We start from the raw sequence: 16491 nt of genomic DNA on the forward strand, positions 1-16491 counted from the left end.
GCTCAGGGTGAAACCGGCCCGGGTTTGGGGCCCGGAGCTGAGATTTGGGGCCGAGGCTGGGCCAGGGCGGGACACGGGGTCAGCCGTGGGGTCAGGGGCTGCAGGGAAGGCTCCGGGGCCCGGGGACACGGGGGGACGCAGCCACGGAGGTGGGGACAGAAGAACCCCGAGCACGGCAACGACCAGGATCACCGGCAGCATTCCAACCAGGAAAAGCATTTTTGGCACAGAGATCGGTGTTGGATTCCTCGTCCTTGGGGTTGTTCAAAGCCGGCTCGGCCAATCCGGGGCCAGGGAGCTGCGGGAGATTCGGGCCGAACGCTCAAAATCCCGGAGAAACCGGAGAGTTGGGGCAACAGTGGCGGGGTTCGGGTGGAAATGGCCAAGATTCGAGGCCGGATGTTGGGATTCGGGGAAGCATCAGAGAATTGTGGCGCATTTGGGTTCCCATGGTGGGGGCTTCGGTCCACGGCCAGAGCGGCAACAAAAGCAGCAGCAGCAGCGGCGGCAGCACCGGTACAGCCACCGCCAAAACACCGGGAGCAGAAACGGGATCCGGAATCCTCGTCCTTGAGCTCTGCCCGTTGTCCCGGGAGATCGTGAACCGGCCCCGCGCCGACGGCGCGTATCTGGTGTCACCACCATTGCTGTAGATACCCGCGACCCATTCCAGAGCCTGCCCTGGCTTCTGGCGCATCCAGCCCATCCCAAAATTCCCGAAAGTGAACCCGGAGGCGCGGCAGAGGAGGCGCAGGGACCCCCCGGGGGGCTGGAGGTCGCCCCCGGACTCCAGCAGGGTCACGGCCGCCCGGAGCCCTGCGGGACAAAGGGGAGATGGGAAAAAGGGAAAAGCCCAAAAATCGCCCCAAATCCTGACTCTGGCCCCAAATTGTGACCTGGCCCCTCCCCATCCTCCTCCTCCTCCTCCCGCTGCTCCTGTGGCCCTCCCAGGTGGGTCCCGCCCACCTCCGGCTCCGGCCACGCCCGGCGCGGGCCACGCCTCATCCGCCACTCACCGTGCCGCCTTTGGCGCTCATTAACCTTTGATTAGCAGCGCTAATTAACCCCTCAGGGGGCCCCGCAGGTGCCGCGTTTGGCGCTCATTACCAGCCCTAATTAACCTTTAATTAGCAGCGCTAATTAACCCCTAACCAGCCCCGGCAGGTGCCGCGTTTGGCGCTCATTACCAGCCCTAATGAACCCTTCATTAGCAGCGCTAATTAACCCCTAACCAGCCCCGGCAGGTGCCGCGTTTAGCGCTCATTACCAGCCCTAATTAACCTTTAATTAGCAGCGCTAATTAACCCCTCAGGGGGCCCGCAGGTGCCGCGTTTGGCGCTCATTACCAGCCCTAATTAACCCTTCATTAGCAGCGCTAATTAACCCCTCAGGGGGCCCGGCAGGTGCCGCGTTTAGCGCTCATTACCAGCGCTAATTAACCTTTAATTAGCAGCGCTAATTAACCCCTCAGTGGGCCCGCAGGTGCCGCCTTTAGCGCTCATTACCAGCCCTAATTAACCTTTAATTAGCAGCGCTAATTAACCCCTCAGGGCGCTCGCAGGTGCCGAAAGCCGCAGGTGCTGCGGGAGCCCCGAGAGCGAAAGCGGGGCCGGAACTGGGCCCGGATCCGGGGCTTGGGGGATTTTTATTTGTTTATTTCTATTTCCATATTTTTATTTTTATTTTTAGTTGTCATTTATTTCAAGATTAATTTTAGTTTTAATATTATTTCATTGAAATTGGAATTTATTTTTATTTTTAATTTTTTTTTTAAATTTTTTCTTCTGATTGTGATTTTGAGTTTGATTTTGATTTTCATTCTCATTTTGATTTTAGTTTATTTTAATTTTAATTTTAATTTTAATTTTAATTTTATTTCAAATTTTATTTCAACTTTTAATTTTATTTCAATTTTTAATTTTATTTGTTTTTTATTTTATTTTAATTTTTAATTTTAATTTTAATTTTAATTTTAATTTTAAATTTTATTTTTAATTTCATTTCAATATTTAATTGTATTTCAATCTTCATTTTTAATTTTAATTTTAATTTTAATTTTAATTTTATTTTATTTTTAATTTGGTTTTAATTTTAATTTTATTTAATTTTATTATAAATTTAATTTAATGTTAATGTTAATGTTAATGTTAATGTTGATTTTATTTGAACAATTTTAATTTTCAATGTTTATTTTCATGGAACCACATCCTGCCTGGGATTTCATTGCTCTGATGATTGGCTGCGGGGGCGGAGCCGAGGAGGAAAGGGCGGGGCCTGGGCGGAAAGGGCGGAGCCGGGGCAGAAAGGGCGGAGTCTGGGCTGAAAGGGCGGGGCCAAGGCGGAAAGGGCGGAGCCGGGGCGGAAAGGGCGGAGCCTGGGCTGAAAGGGCGGAGCCTGGGCGGAAAGGGCGGGGCCAAGGCGGAAAGGGCGGAGCCTGGGCTGAAAGGGCGGAGCCGGGGCAGAAAGGGCGGAGCCTGGGCGGAAAGGGCGGGGCCAAGGCGGAAAGGGCGGAGCCTGACCAGAAAGGGCGGAGCCGGGGCAGAAAGGGCGGAGCCTGGGCGGAAAGGGCGGGGCCAAGGCGGAAAGGGCGGAGCCTGACCAGAAAGGGCGGAGCCAGGGCGGGGACCCCGCAGGCGAAATTCCCAATCGCCGGCTCCCCGTCCTTCACTTCGGAATTTGTAATTTACTTTAATTGCTATTCTTTGATTTTTGATTTTTAATTTTCAATTTTTATTATTCATTTTTAATTTCCAATTCTGTGTTTATTGCTATTCTTTGATTTTTGATTTTTAATTTTCAATTTTTTATTATTTAGATTTGATTTCCAATTCTGTGTTTATTGCTATTCTTTGATTTTTGATTTTTAATTTTCAATTTTTTATTATTTAGATTTGATTTCCAATTCTGTGTTTATTGCTATTCTTTGATTTTTGATTTTTAATTTTCAATTTTTTATTATTCATTTTTAATTTCCAATTCTGTGTTTATTGCTATTCTTTGATTTTTGATTTTTAATTTTCAATTTTTTATTATTCATTTTTAATTTCCAATTCTGTGTTTATTGCTATTCTTTGATTTTTGATTTTTAATTTTCAATTTTTTATTATTCATTTTTAATTTCCAATTCTGTGTTTATTGCTATTCTTTGATTTTTGATTTTTAATTTTCAATTTTTTATTATTCATTTTTAATTTCCAATTCTGTGTTTATTGCTATTCTTTGATTTTTGATTTTTAATTTTCAATTTTTTATTATTCATTTTTAATTTCCAATTCTGTGTTTATTGCTATTCTTTGATTTTTGATTTTTAATTTTCAATTTTTTATTATTCATTTTTAATTTCCAATTCTGTGTTTATTGCTATTCTTTGATTTTTGATTTTTAATTTTCAATTTTTTATTATTCATTTTTAATTTCCAATTCTGTGTTTATTGCTATTCTTTGATTTTTGATTTTTAATTTTCAATTTTTTATTATTCATTTTTAATTTCCAATTCTGTGTTTATTGCTATTCTTTGATTTTTGATTTTTAATTTTCAATTTTTTATTATTTAGATTTGATTTCCAATTCTGTGTTTATTGCTATTCTTTGATTTTTGATTTTTAAATTTCAATGTTTTATTATTTAGATTTGATTTCCAATTCATTTTTAATGCTATTCTTTGATTTGTAATTTTAATTTCTAATTTTTCATTATTTAATTTGTAATTTCCAATTTGTAATTTCCAATTCTGTGTCTATTAATATTCTTTGATTTTTAATTTTAATTTTCAAATTTTTATTATTTAATTTTTAATTTCCAATTTTTAATTTCCAATTAATTTTTATTGTTATTCTTTGATTTTTAAATTTAATTTTTAATTTTTCATTATTTAATTTGTAATCTCCAAATTGTAATTTCCAATTCTGTGTTTATTGTTATTTTTTGATTTTTAATTTTAATTTCCAATTCTTTATTATTTAATTTTGAATTTCCAACTTTTTATTATTTAATTTTTAATTTCCAATTTGTAATTTCCAATTCTGTGTTTATTGTTCTTCTTTGATTTTTAATTTTTAATTTCCAATTTTTTATTATTTTATTTTTAATTTTCAATTTGTAATTTCCAGTTTTTAATCTCCAATTCATTTTTATTGTTCTTCTTTGATTTTTAATTTTTTATTATTTGATTTTTACTTTTCAATTTCTAATGTCCAATTTTAAGTTTATTGCTATTCTTTGATTTTTAATTTTAAATTTCCAATTTTTATTTTTCAATTTTTAATTTCCAATTTTATTTTTATTGTTCTTCTTTGATTTTTAATTTTAATTTCCAATTTTTTATTATTTGATTTTTACTTTTCAATTTGTAATGTCCAGTTTTCAGTTTATTGCGATTCTTCGATTTTTAATTTTCAATTTCCAATTTTTATTTTTTAATTTTTAATTTCCAATTTTATTTTTATTGTTATTCTTTGATTTTTAATTTTTAATTTTCAACTCCAATTATTTCAATTTTTAATTTCCAATTTTAAATTTTTATTTTTATTTTCATTGTTATTCTTAGATTTTTATTTTTAGTTTTCAATTTCAAATTTTTAATTAATTTTTAATTTTCAATTTTATTTTAATTGTGCTTTTTAATTTGTAATTTTTAATTTTTAATTTTCAATTTTCAATTTTCAATTCTATTTTTATTTTTAATTTTCATTTTTATCTTTAATTTTCAATTTTTTAATTTTTCTTTTTTTATTTTTCTTTTATTTTTTATAATATCTTTATTTTTATTTTGATTTGAAATTTTATTCTTATCTTTAACTTGGTTTGAGATTTTGCTTTTATTTTTATTTATAAAATTCTCTTTATTTTTATCTTTATTCTGAATTTTAATTTTATTTTGATTTTCATTTTGATTTTAATTAAATTGTACTCATAATTTTAATTTTCGAATTTAAATTTTGATTTTATTTTTGTTTTATCTTACTTTAGTTGCAACTTTGATTTTTATTATTACTTTTATTGAAATTTTTATTTTTATTTTCAGTTTCTTTAATCCTAGTTTTAATTTGAATTACAATTTAAATTTTAATTACAATTTTAATTTTCATGTTATTTTGATTTTGATTTCAATTTATTTACATTTACTTTTAAATCAAATTTCTAAATTTAAAATTTTAATTTTAAAACTTTAATTTTATCTTATTTTTATTTTTTAATGGCAATTTCAGTTTTAATTTTAATGTAAACTTGATTTCGATCTTCATTTCGATTTATTTAATTATATTCATCCATCGAATTTCGAATTTTCAATTTTAAATTTCGATTTTAACTTTATCCTATTTGTATTTTTAATTGTAACTTTATTTTCATTTTATTGTATCTCATTTGAATTGAAATTCGATTCGATGTTGAATTTGAATTAGTTTGATTTAATTTTAATTTACAGTTATTTCAATTTCAGTTTTGCGGCGCCGTTGATTTCATTATTTCCGTTGAATTTCTATTTTTGCGTTACATTCCATTTCGATATTAACTTCTACTCTGTGAACCGAAATTTGAACTGACGCCCGTTCGGATTCTATTTTTATTTCCTGTAAATGAATTTTTAAATTTTAAATCGTAAAGTTTAATTTCACCTCATTTTCTGTGACTTTATTTCCATTTTAATTTTGAAATCTTCATTTGATCTCATTTTCCTTTCAGTTTTTGGATTTTGGATTTTGAATTTTAATTTTCCCTTGTCTTTATTTCAATACTTATTGTCATGCTATTTTTTTAATTTAAACTTTTAATATTTAATTTTTAAATTTTATCCTAGGATTATTTAATTTCATTTATTTTATCCCATATTGAACTTTTAATTTTAATTTTTAATTTCTAAATTTTAATTTTATCTTATTTTTATTTAATTTTATTTATCTTTATCCTTAATTTTAATTTTTAATTTTAATTTTTAATTTTTAAATTTTAATCTCATTTTTATTAAATTTTATTTAAATCTATTCTTAATTTTAATTTTAATTTTGCTTTTTAATTTTTAAATTTGAATTTGAATTTTTTAATTTTATTTTTATCATTTTTTAATTTAGAATTTTATTTTTAATTTTAATTTTTAATTGTTAGTTTTACTATTCAAATTTTAAATTAAATTTTAAAGTTTTAACTTCTTTTATTTTTATTTCAATTTCAATTTTTATTTTCACATTTATATTTAATTTTTATTTTTATTTTTAATTATCAATTTCATATCTTTATGTCAGATTTTTATTTCATTTCTAATATTTTTAAATTTTAATTTTTACTCTGCAATTTTTAATTGTAATTTTATTTTAAATTTTATTTTCTATTTGAATATCAATTTTATTTTTTAATTTAAATCTCATTTGATTTGCGATTTGAAGTAGAAACTATTTTAATTTTTGATATTTTTACTGGAAAATTGAAGTTTTATTTCATTTTATTTTTAATTTGAATTTTATTCGCAATTTTATATTTAAGGTTAAATTTAATTTTTTTCTTAAGTTTTGATTTTTAAAAAGTTTTTTAAATTTAATTTTAATTTTGTTGTTAAATTTAATTTTACTTTTACTTAAATTTAATTTGAATTAATTTTTGGCTTTACTTTATTTTAAGGTTTATTTTTTAATTTTTAAATTTTATTGGAATTTTCATGTTTATTTTTACATCTCATTTTAACTTTTAATTGTTTAAACCTTTGATCTTATGCTTATTTCAATTTAATTTTGAATTTTAGCTTTTATTGCAATTTTGCCTTTAATTTCAACTTTTATTTAATTTCTTATTTTTTTTATATATTTATTTTAATTGATTTTAATTTTAATTTTAATTTTCATCCTAAATTTTTCTTTTTCTTTTTTGGATTTGGCAATTTTTTCATTTTATTTCAATTTTTTATTCTTTTCAGAAATGGGGGTCATTAATTGCTGTTAACATTGGTTTATTATTTTAATACCGTGGTTAATTATTATTAAATATTTGTTGTTGTTATAATTATTGTTTTATTAATTCTCTTTATCTCCACTCTTATCTCTCTTCTTTTTTATTTTTCATTAATTTTTGCTGATATTGTAACTAATGGGAGGAAATAATTGCGATTAAAGGAAAGAAATCATTAAAATAAATTGAATTAAATAATTGAAATAAATTGAATTAAATCATTGAAATAAATGGAATTAAATAATTGAAGTTAATTGAACAAATTATTACAATTAATGGAATGAAATAATTACAATTGAAGGAAATAAATCATTAAATGGACTTAAATAATTGCAAATAATGGAATTAAATCATTGAAATAAATGGAATTAAATAATTGAAATAAATGGAAATAAGTAATTGCAATTAATGAACTTAAATAATTGAAATTAATGGAAGTAAATAATGAAATAAAACAGAAAATTAAAAAAATAAACATATTTTATTTTGATTGTACTTTATTTTACTTATTTAAAATGTATTTTATTTTTACTTTATATAATTTATTTTATTTTATTTTATTTTATACTTAATATTTTATTACATTTACTTATTATTTACACCTTTATATATGTATAGATTTAATTGAAATTAATATATTAGATTTATTAGTTTTTAAAAATTTAAAACCACAATTTTTAATTTACAAAATATATACAGTTTTGCTCATTGAAATTAATAATTTTTTTGTTTTAATTAATTGATAAATTTGTATTTAAAAATATAAACTTAAATTATTTTTAATTCACGCAATAAATGCTTTTACTAAAGAAGTTTAAAATTTTTAATTCATAAAATTTATAAATTTATAGGAGTAGGAATTAATACAATAAATTACTTATATATTATTATTACTATACAATTTTAATTTGTGGCTTACAATAAATTAATATTGATTTTTAGTAATTGAAAAAATAAGTCTCTATTTGAAAAAATAGAAATGTATATTTATTGAAATTAATAATAAAAAATTTAAACTTTAATTAAAAATAAATTTAAACTCACTAAAGTTCCATTAATTACACGAAATAAACCCCAATTAATTCCAATTAATCAAACTAAACCCGGTGAAATAAAAGCCCAAACGCCCAAAAATCATCAAAGTGGGGATAAAATCCCAAATAAATTAATTATAATTTAAAAATTAATTAAAATAAACCCGGAATCCCCCAAGACCCGCCTCCCCCTCAGCAGCGGCCGCTGATTGGTCGAGGGGAAAAGGCGGGAACCAATCAGCGGCGTGCGCGGGAAGCGCGGGCTCCCTCCTCCCGGTCTGCCCGGCAACGCGCTCTGATTGGCTGAGCGCGGCCGAGGGGAACCAATCAGCGCATTGGGCGGGAAGAGCGGCATTGGGGGGGCCAAATCTGCCCGGCGACGGCTTCTGATTGGTCGAGAGGCGCCACGGGGAACCAATCAGAGGCAGGGAGCCCCGAGGCACCGCCCCAAATTCCCTGAGGGCGCCTCCAAATCCGGCCCAAAACCGCCAAAATCGCCCCAAAAATCCCTTCGGAGAGCCCAAAATCCCCAAAAAACCCCAAAATCCCCCAAAAATCCCGTCCAGGACCCCAAATCCCCCCAAGAAACCCCAAAATCCCCCAAAAATGTCTTCCAGGACCCAAAATCCCCGCAAGAAACCCCAAAATCCCCCAAAAATCCCTTCCAGGACCCAAAATCCCCCAAAAAATCCCAAAATCCCCCCAAAATCCCTTTCAGGACCCCAAAATCCCCAAAAAAACGCCCCAAAATCCCCCAAAAATCCCTTCCAGACCCCAAAATCCTCCAAAAATCCCTACCAGGCCCCAAAATCCCCCCAAAACCCAAAATCGCCCCAAAATCCCTTCCAGGACCCCAAAATCCCCCAAAAATCCCAAAATCCCCCCAAAATCCCTTCCAGGACACCAAAAAACCCCAAAATCGCCCCAAAAATCCCTTTCAGAGCCCAAAAATCCCCAAAAAACGCCCCAAAATCCCCCAAAAATCCCTTCCAGGCCCCAAAATCCCCCAAAAACCCCAAATCGCCCCAAAAATCCCTTCCAGGACCCCAAAACCCCCCAAAAGACCCCCAAAAATCCCCAAAACCCCCAAAAATCCTCCCCAAAAATCCCCAAATTCTCCAAAATCCCCAAAAATCCCCAAAACCCCCAAATTACCCCAAAAATCCCCAAAAACCCCCAAATTCCCCCCAAAAAATCCAAAATTCCAAAAATCCCAAAAAATCCCCAAAATCCCCAAAAATCCCCCCAAAAAATCCCCACAGTCCCCCAAACCCCAAAAATCCCCAAAACCCCCAAATTCCCCCCAAAAATCCAAAATTCCAAAAACCCCAAAAAATCCCAAAAACCCCCAAACCCCCCAAAAATCCCCAAAAAAAACAACAAAAAAAAATCCCCACAATCCCCCAAACCCCAATAATCCCCAAAACCCCCAAATTCCCCCCCAAAAATCCAAAATTCCAAAAACCCCAAAAAATCCCCAAAACCCCCAAAATCCCCAAAAATCCAAAATTCCAAAAACCCCAAAAAATCCCAAAAATCCCCCCCAAAAAAAAAAAAAAAAAATCCCCACTGTCCCCGAACCCCAAAAACCCCCAAATTCCCCCCAAAAATCCAAAATTCCAGAAACCCCAAAAAATCCCCAAAATCCCCAAAAATCACCCCAAAATCCCCAAAACCCCCAAATTACCCCAAAAATCCCCAAAACCCCCAAATTCCCCCCAAAAATCCAAAATCCCCAAAAATCCCAAAAAAAAAAAAAAAATTTCCCCACTGTCCCCGAACCCCAAAAACCCCCAAATTCCCCCCAAAAAATCCAAATTTCCAAAAACCCCAAAAAATCCCCAAAACCCCCAAAAATCCCCCCAAAAATCCCCAAAAACCCCCAAATCCCCCCAAAACCCCCCCGGGCGCCCCTCCCCCGGCGGTGACGTCAGCGCTGTCGCGGCAGGCGCCCCGCCCTCCCGGTGACGTCACTTCCGGGCCCCGCCCCCCGGCCATGGCCGAGCCCGGAGGTGCGGGAAGGACCCGAAACGGGCGGAATTCGGCCCAAAACCCGCGCGGGGCCGCGCAGAAACGGGACCGGGGGGTGGGATTTGGGGGAAATCGGGATTGGGGGGAAAAACGGGATTTTGGGGAAAAACGGGATTTGGGGGGAAAAACGGGGATTTGGGGGAAAAAATGGGATTTTGGGAAAAAAACGGGATTTGGGGGGAAAAACGGGGATTTGGGGGAAAAAATGGGATTTGGGGAAAAAAATGGGATTGGGGGAAAAATGGGATTGGGGGAAAAATGGGATTGGGGGAAAAATGGGATTGGGAAAAAATGGGGATTTTGGGGGGAAAAAACGGGATTTGGGGAAAAAACGGGATTAGGGGAAAAATGGGATTGGGGGAAAAATGGGATTTTGGGAAAAATGGGATTTTGGGAAAAACGGGATTTGGGGGAAAAAATGGGGATTTTGGGAAAAAATGGGATTGGGGGAAAAATGGGATTGGGGGAAAAATGGGATTGGGGAAAAATGGGATTTTGGGGGGAAAAAATGGGATTTGGGGAAAAATGGGATTTTGGGAAAAACGGGATATGGGGGGAAATGGGATTGGGGGAAAAATGGGATTTGGGGAAAATGGGATTTTGGGAAAAATGGGATTTTGGGGGGAAAAAATGGGATTTTGGGAAAAAATGGGATTGGGGGGGAAAATGGGATTTGGGGGGAAAAATGGGATTTTTTTGGGGGGGGAATTGGGATTTTTGGGGGGGGGGAATTGGGATTTTGGGGGGAAAAATGCAGTTTTTCGGTGGAAATCCTGGGGTTTTGGTGAAAAAATTGGGATCTTGGGAAACACCGGGAATTTGGATGGGGGGAAAATGGAATTTCTGGGGGGGAAAAGGCGATTTTTGGGGAAAACCGGGAATTCAGGGGGAAAAACTTGGAATTTTGGGGGGGAAACGGGGATTTTGGGGGGAATAAAGGGGGTTTTGGGGAGAAAATTTGGATTTTTGGGGAAAAGCGGGAATTTTGGGGATAAAAACGGGATTTTTAGGGGGATGAAAGGGGATTTTGGGAGGAAAAACGCGATTTTTGGGGCAAAGTCCAGGGATTTTTGGCGGGGAAAAAAGGGAATTTTGGCGGGGTAAAAAGGGATTTTTTTTGGGAAACGGGGATTTTGGGGGGGGGAATGACAATTTTGGGAAAAAGCAGGAATTTTGGGAGGATAAAACGCCATTTTTGGGGAAAAATCCTGGGATTTTGGAGGGGAAAAAAGGGAATTTTTGCAGTGTGGCATAAAGGGATATTTGGGGAAAAATCTGGGATTTTGGGGAAAAAAAAGGGGATTTGTGGGGGGAAGAGGATTTTGGTGTGAATAATGATGATTTTGGGGTGAATGGTGACAATGTTGGGGTGGAAATGGCGATTTTGGGTTAAAAAATGACAATTTTGGGGTGAATAATGATGATTTTGGGGTAAATAATGACAATTTTGAGGTAAATACCGACAATTTTGAGGTAAATAATGACAATTTTGGGGCAAACAACTATAGTTTTGAGGTAAATAATGACAATTTCAATGTAAATAACGACAATTTTGAGGTAAATGACAATTTTGAGGTAAACAATGACAATTTTGAGGCAAACAACGACAATTTTGGGACAAACTGACAATTTTGAGGTAAATAATGACGATTTCGATGTAAATAACGACAATTTTGATCTAAATAATGACAATTTTGATCTAAATAACGACAATTTTGAGGTAAACAACAATTTTGATGTAAATAATGACAATTTTGAGGTAAACAACAATTTTGATGTAAATAATGACAATTTTGAGGCAAAGAATGACGGTTTCAATGTAAATAATGACAATTTTGAGGTAAATAATGACAATTTTGAGGCAAACAACGACAATTTTGGGACAAACTGACAATTTTGAGGTAAATAATGACAATTTCGAGGTAAACAATGACAATTTCTATGTAAATCATGACAATTTTGAGGTAAACAATGACAATTTTGATGTAAATAATGACAATTTTGAGGCAAATAACAACAATTTTGGGACAAACTGACAATTTTGAGGTAAATAATGATGATTTCGATGTAAATAATGACAATTTTGATCTAAATAACGAAAATTTTGAGGTAAACAACAATTTTGATGTAAATAATGACAATTTTGAGGTAAATAATGACGATTTCGATGCAAATAATGACAATTTTGATCTAAATAACGACAATTTTGAGGTAAACAACATTTTTGATGTAAATAATGACAATTTTGAGGTAAATAATGACAATTTTGAGGCAAACAACGACAATTTTGGGACAAACTGACAATTTTGAGGTAAATAACGACAATTTTGAGGCAAAGAATGACGATTTCGATGTAAATAACGACAATTTTGAGGTAAACAGCAATTTTGATGTAAATAACGACAATTTTGAGGCAAAGAATGACGGTTTCGATGTAAATAACGACAATTTTGAGGTAAATAATGACAATTTCGAGGCAAACGACGACAATTTCGGGGTGAGCCGCGACCACTTTGATGCGATTCCGGGGCGCAGCCCGCCACTTTCGCCTCCCCGCCCCCCTAACTCCTCTCTCTCTCTCTCTCCCGCCCCTCCCCCTCCTCCCCAGCCCCCGCCGCCCCCTCCCCGCCCTCCCCTCCCCCGCCGGAGCTGCGGCTGATCCTGGAGGAGCTGCGGCAGCTGCGGCAGCGGCAGCTGCTGCAGATGCAGCTGACGCAGGACATCTGCCGCCAGCTGCTGCTGCTGGGGGCGCTGGAGCCGCCGCCGAAGCCCCCGCCGGGCCCCCACCTCCTGCTGCTGCCGCCGCTGCCCAAAGCGCCGCGGCCCGGCATCGCCGCGGCCCTGGCGTCCACGCTGGGCTCCGTCTCCTCCTTGGCGTCCGGACTGGGGGCCGCCTTGGGTCCGGCGCCGGCGCCGAGGTGCGCGTCGGGGTCTTCGCCATCGTTGGGGTCGACGTCGGGGTCTTCGGCGGCGTCGGGCCCAAGGTCGGGTTCTTCGTCATCGCTGGGCCCGACGTTGGGTTCTTCGTCATCGTTGGGTCCAACGTTGGGTTCTTCGTCATCGTTGGGTCCAATGTTGGGTTCTTTGTCATCGTTGGGCCCGACGTTGGGTTCTTCGTCATCCTTGGGGTCAACGTTGGGTTCTTCGTCGTTGCTGGGGTCACCGTTGGGTTCTTCGTCATCGTTGGGCCCGACGTTGGGCTCGACGCCATTGCTGGGCCCAAGGTTGGGTTCTTCGTCATCGTCGGGGTCAGCGTTGGGGTCAGCGCCATCGTTGGGCCCAACGTTGGGTTCGACGCCATCGTTGGGCCCAACGTTGGGTTCGACGCCATCGTCGGGGTCAACGTTGGGTCCAGTGTTGGGTTCTTCGTCATCGCTGAGGTCAACGGGGTCAACGTTGGGATCTTCGTCATCGTTGAGGTCGACGGGGCCGACGCTGGGTTCCTCGCCGTCGTTGAGGCCAGCGTCGGGTCCAACGCCGCCGTTGGGTCCCACGTTGGGCCCGGCGCCGCCGCCGGGCCCGGCGCGGCCGCGGCACGGCTGCGGGTTCTGCGGGAAGCCGTTCGGCAGCGCCAGCGCGCGGCAGATCCACCTGCGCTCGCACACGGGCGAGCGGCCGTTCCGCTGCGACCTCTGCGGCGGCCGCTTCACCACCCGCGGCAACCTCAAGGTGCACCTGCGGCGCCACCGCGACCGCGGCCCCGCCCCGCGCCGCGCGCACGGGGACGGCGCCGGCGCCGAGGTGAGCGGGCGGGCGGGGGGCCGGGGGTGGGGTCAGTGGGTCAAGGGTTGGGGTCAGTGGCCAGTGGTGGGGTCAGTGGGTCAAGGTTGGGGTCATTGAGTCCAGGTTGGGGTCAGTGGCCAGTGGTGGGGTCAGTGGGTCAAGGTTGGTCAATGGGTCAAGGGTTGGGGTCAGTGGGTCAAGGTTGGGGTCATTGAGTCAAGGGTTGGGTCAGTGGGTCAAGGTTGGGGTCAGTGGTCACTCTGAGTGGTCACTGATGGTCAGTGGTCACTGTGGGTGGTCAGTGAGTGGTCAGTGGCCACTCTGGGTGGTCAGTGGCCATTCTGGGTGGTCAGTGGTCACTCTGGGTGGTCAGTGAGTGGTCAGTGGTCACTCTGAGTGGTCAGTGGCCATTCTGGGTGGTCAGTGGTCACTCTTGGTGGTCACTGATGGTCAGTGGCCACTCTGGGTGGTCAGTGGTCACTCTGGGTGGTCATCGATGGTCAGTGGTCACTCTGGGTGGTCAGTGGTCACTCTGAGTGGTCACTGATGGTCAGTGGTCACTGTGGGTGGTCAGTGGTCACTCTGGGTGGTCATCGATGGTCAGTGGTCACTCTGAGTGGTCAGTGGCCATTCTGGGTGGTCAGTGGCCACTCTGGGTGGTCACTGATGGTCAGTGGTCACTCTGGGTGGTCACTGATGGTCAGTGGTCACTCTGGGTGGTCACTCTGGGTGGTCAGTGAGTGGTCAGTGGTCACTCTGGGTGGTCAGTGGTCACTCTGGGTGGTCATCGATGGTCAGTGGTCACTCTGGGTGGTCAGTGGCCACTCTGGGTGGTCAGTGGCCATTCTGGGTGGTCAGTGGTCACTCTGGGTGGTCAGTGGTCACTGTGGGTGGTCATTGATGGTCAGTGGCCATTCTGGGTGGTCAGTGGCCATTCTGGGTGGTCAGTGGTCACTCTGGGTGGTCACTGATGGTCAGTGGTCACTCTGGGTGGTCAGTGAGTGGTCAGTGGCCACTCTGGGTGGTCAGTGGTCACTCTGGGTGGTCACTGATGGTCAGTGGCCACTCTGGGTGGTCAGTGGTCACTCTGGGTGGTCAGTGGTCACTGTGGGTGGTCAGTGGCCACTCTGGGTGGTCAGTGGTCACTCTGGGTGGTCAGTGGCCATTCTGGGTGGTCAGTGGCCATTCTGGGTGGTCAGTGGCCATTCTGGGTGGTCAGTGGTCACTGTGGGTGGTCAGTGGCCACTCTGGGTGGTCAGTGGTCACTCTGAGTGGTCATTGATGGTCAGTGGTCACTCTGGGTGGTCAGTGAGTGGTCAGTGGCCACTCTGGGTGGTCAGTGGTCACTCTGGGTGGTCATTGATGGTCAGTGGTCACTCTGGGTGGTCAGTGGTCACTCTGGGTGGTCAGTGGCCATTCTGGGTGGTCATCGGGTCACTCTGGTCACCCCCACAGGTCCCCCTGGAAGTGACCACGCCCCCCCCGCCTCCGGCCACGCCCCCTCCGCCCAACCCCGGGCCTCAAGAGCTCAAACCTGGCCCCGCCCACCCCGCCCCAAGCCACGCCCCCTTCCCCAAGCACCTCCCTGGCCCCGCCCTCGAGGAAAACGCCCCGCCCCCGACAGGCCCCGCCCACCAGAGGCGTGGCCCCGCCCCCTCCGAGACTTCCCGGCTGCAGGGATTGGTGGAAAGATTGGAAGCGACGGAGCCCCGCCCCTGCCCCGCCCACCAGGGCGGCTTCCGGAACCTTCCGGGCGGGAATTCCGCCAATTCGGGGGGAAATTCCGCAAATTCTGCCGGGAATTCCTCGAATTTGGGGGGAAATTCCGCAAATTCTGCCGGGAATTCCTCGAATTTGGGGGGAAATCCCGCAAATTTGGGTGGGAATTCCACAAATTTGGGGGGAAATTCCGGGATTTTGGGTGGAATTCCTTCAAATTTGGGCGGAAATTCCCCAAATTTGGGGGGAGATTCCGGAATTTTGGGCGGGAATTCCCCAAATTTGGGAGGGAATTCTTTAAATTTGGGTGAGAATTCCGCAAATTTGTGCGGGAATTCCTCGAATTTGGGTGGGAATTCCACAAATTTGGGTGGGAATTCTGTGATTTTGGGTGGGAATTCTGGAATTTTGGGTGGGAATTCCTCAAATTTGGGTGGGAATTCTGTGATTTTGGGTGGAAATTCATGTTTGGGTGGGAATTCCTCAAATTTGGGTGGGAATTCTGTGATTTTGGGTGGGAATTCTGGAGTTTTGGGTGGGAATTCCTCAAATTTTGGGGGAAATTCCACGATTTTAGGAGGGAATCCCACAAATTTCGGGGAAAATTCTTCAAATTTGGGTGGGAATTCCACAATTTCAGGCGGGAATTCAGATTTGGGTGGGAATTCCGGAGTTTTGGGCGGAAATTCCTCAATTTCGGGCGCAAATTCCTCAATTCGGGACAGGAATTCCCCAATTTTGGGCGGGAATTCCCCAGCTTTGGGTAGAAACTCCCCAATTTTGGGGGGAAATCCCCCAATTTCGGGCGGGAATTCCCCAATTTTGGGCGGGAATCCTCCAATTTCGGGGGGAAATCCCCCAATTTTGGGCGGGAATCCCCCAATTTCGGGCGGAAATCTCCCAAGTTTAGGGGAAAAACCCCCAATTTTGGGCGGGAATTCCCCAGTTTCGGGCAGGAATCCCCCAATTTCGGGCGGAAATCTCCCAATTTTGGGGGAAAAATCCCCAATTTTGGGGGGAAATCCCCCAATTTTGGGGGGAAATCCC

This window comes from Anomalospiza imberbis, unplaced genomic scaffold (assembly GCF_031753505.1).
Source record: "Anomalospiza imberbis isolate Cuckoo-Finch-1a 21T00152 unplaced genomic scaffold, ASM3175350v1 scaffold_82, whole genome shotgun sequence".
NCBI classification, from domain to species: Eukaryota; Metazoa; Chordata; class Aves; order Passeriformes; family Viduidae; genus Anomalospiza; species Anomalospiza imberbis.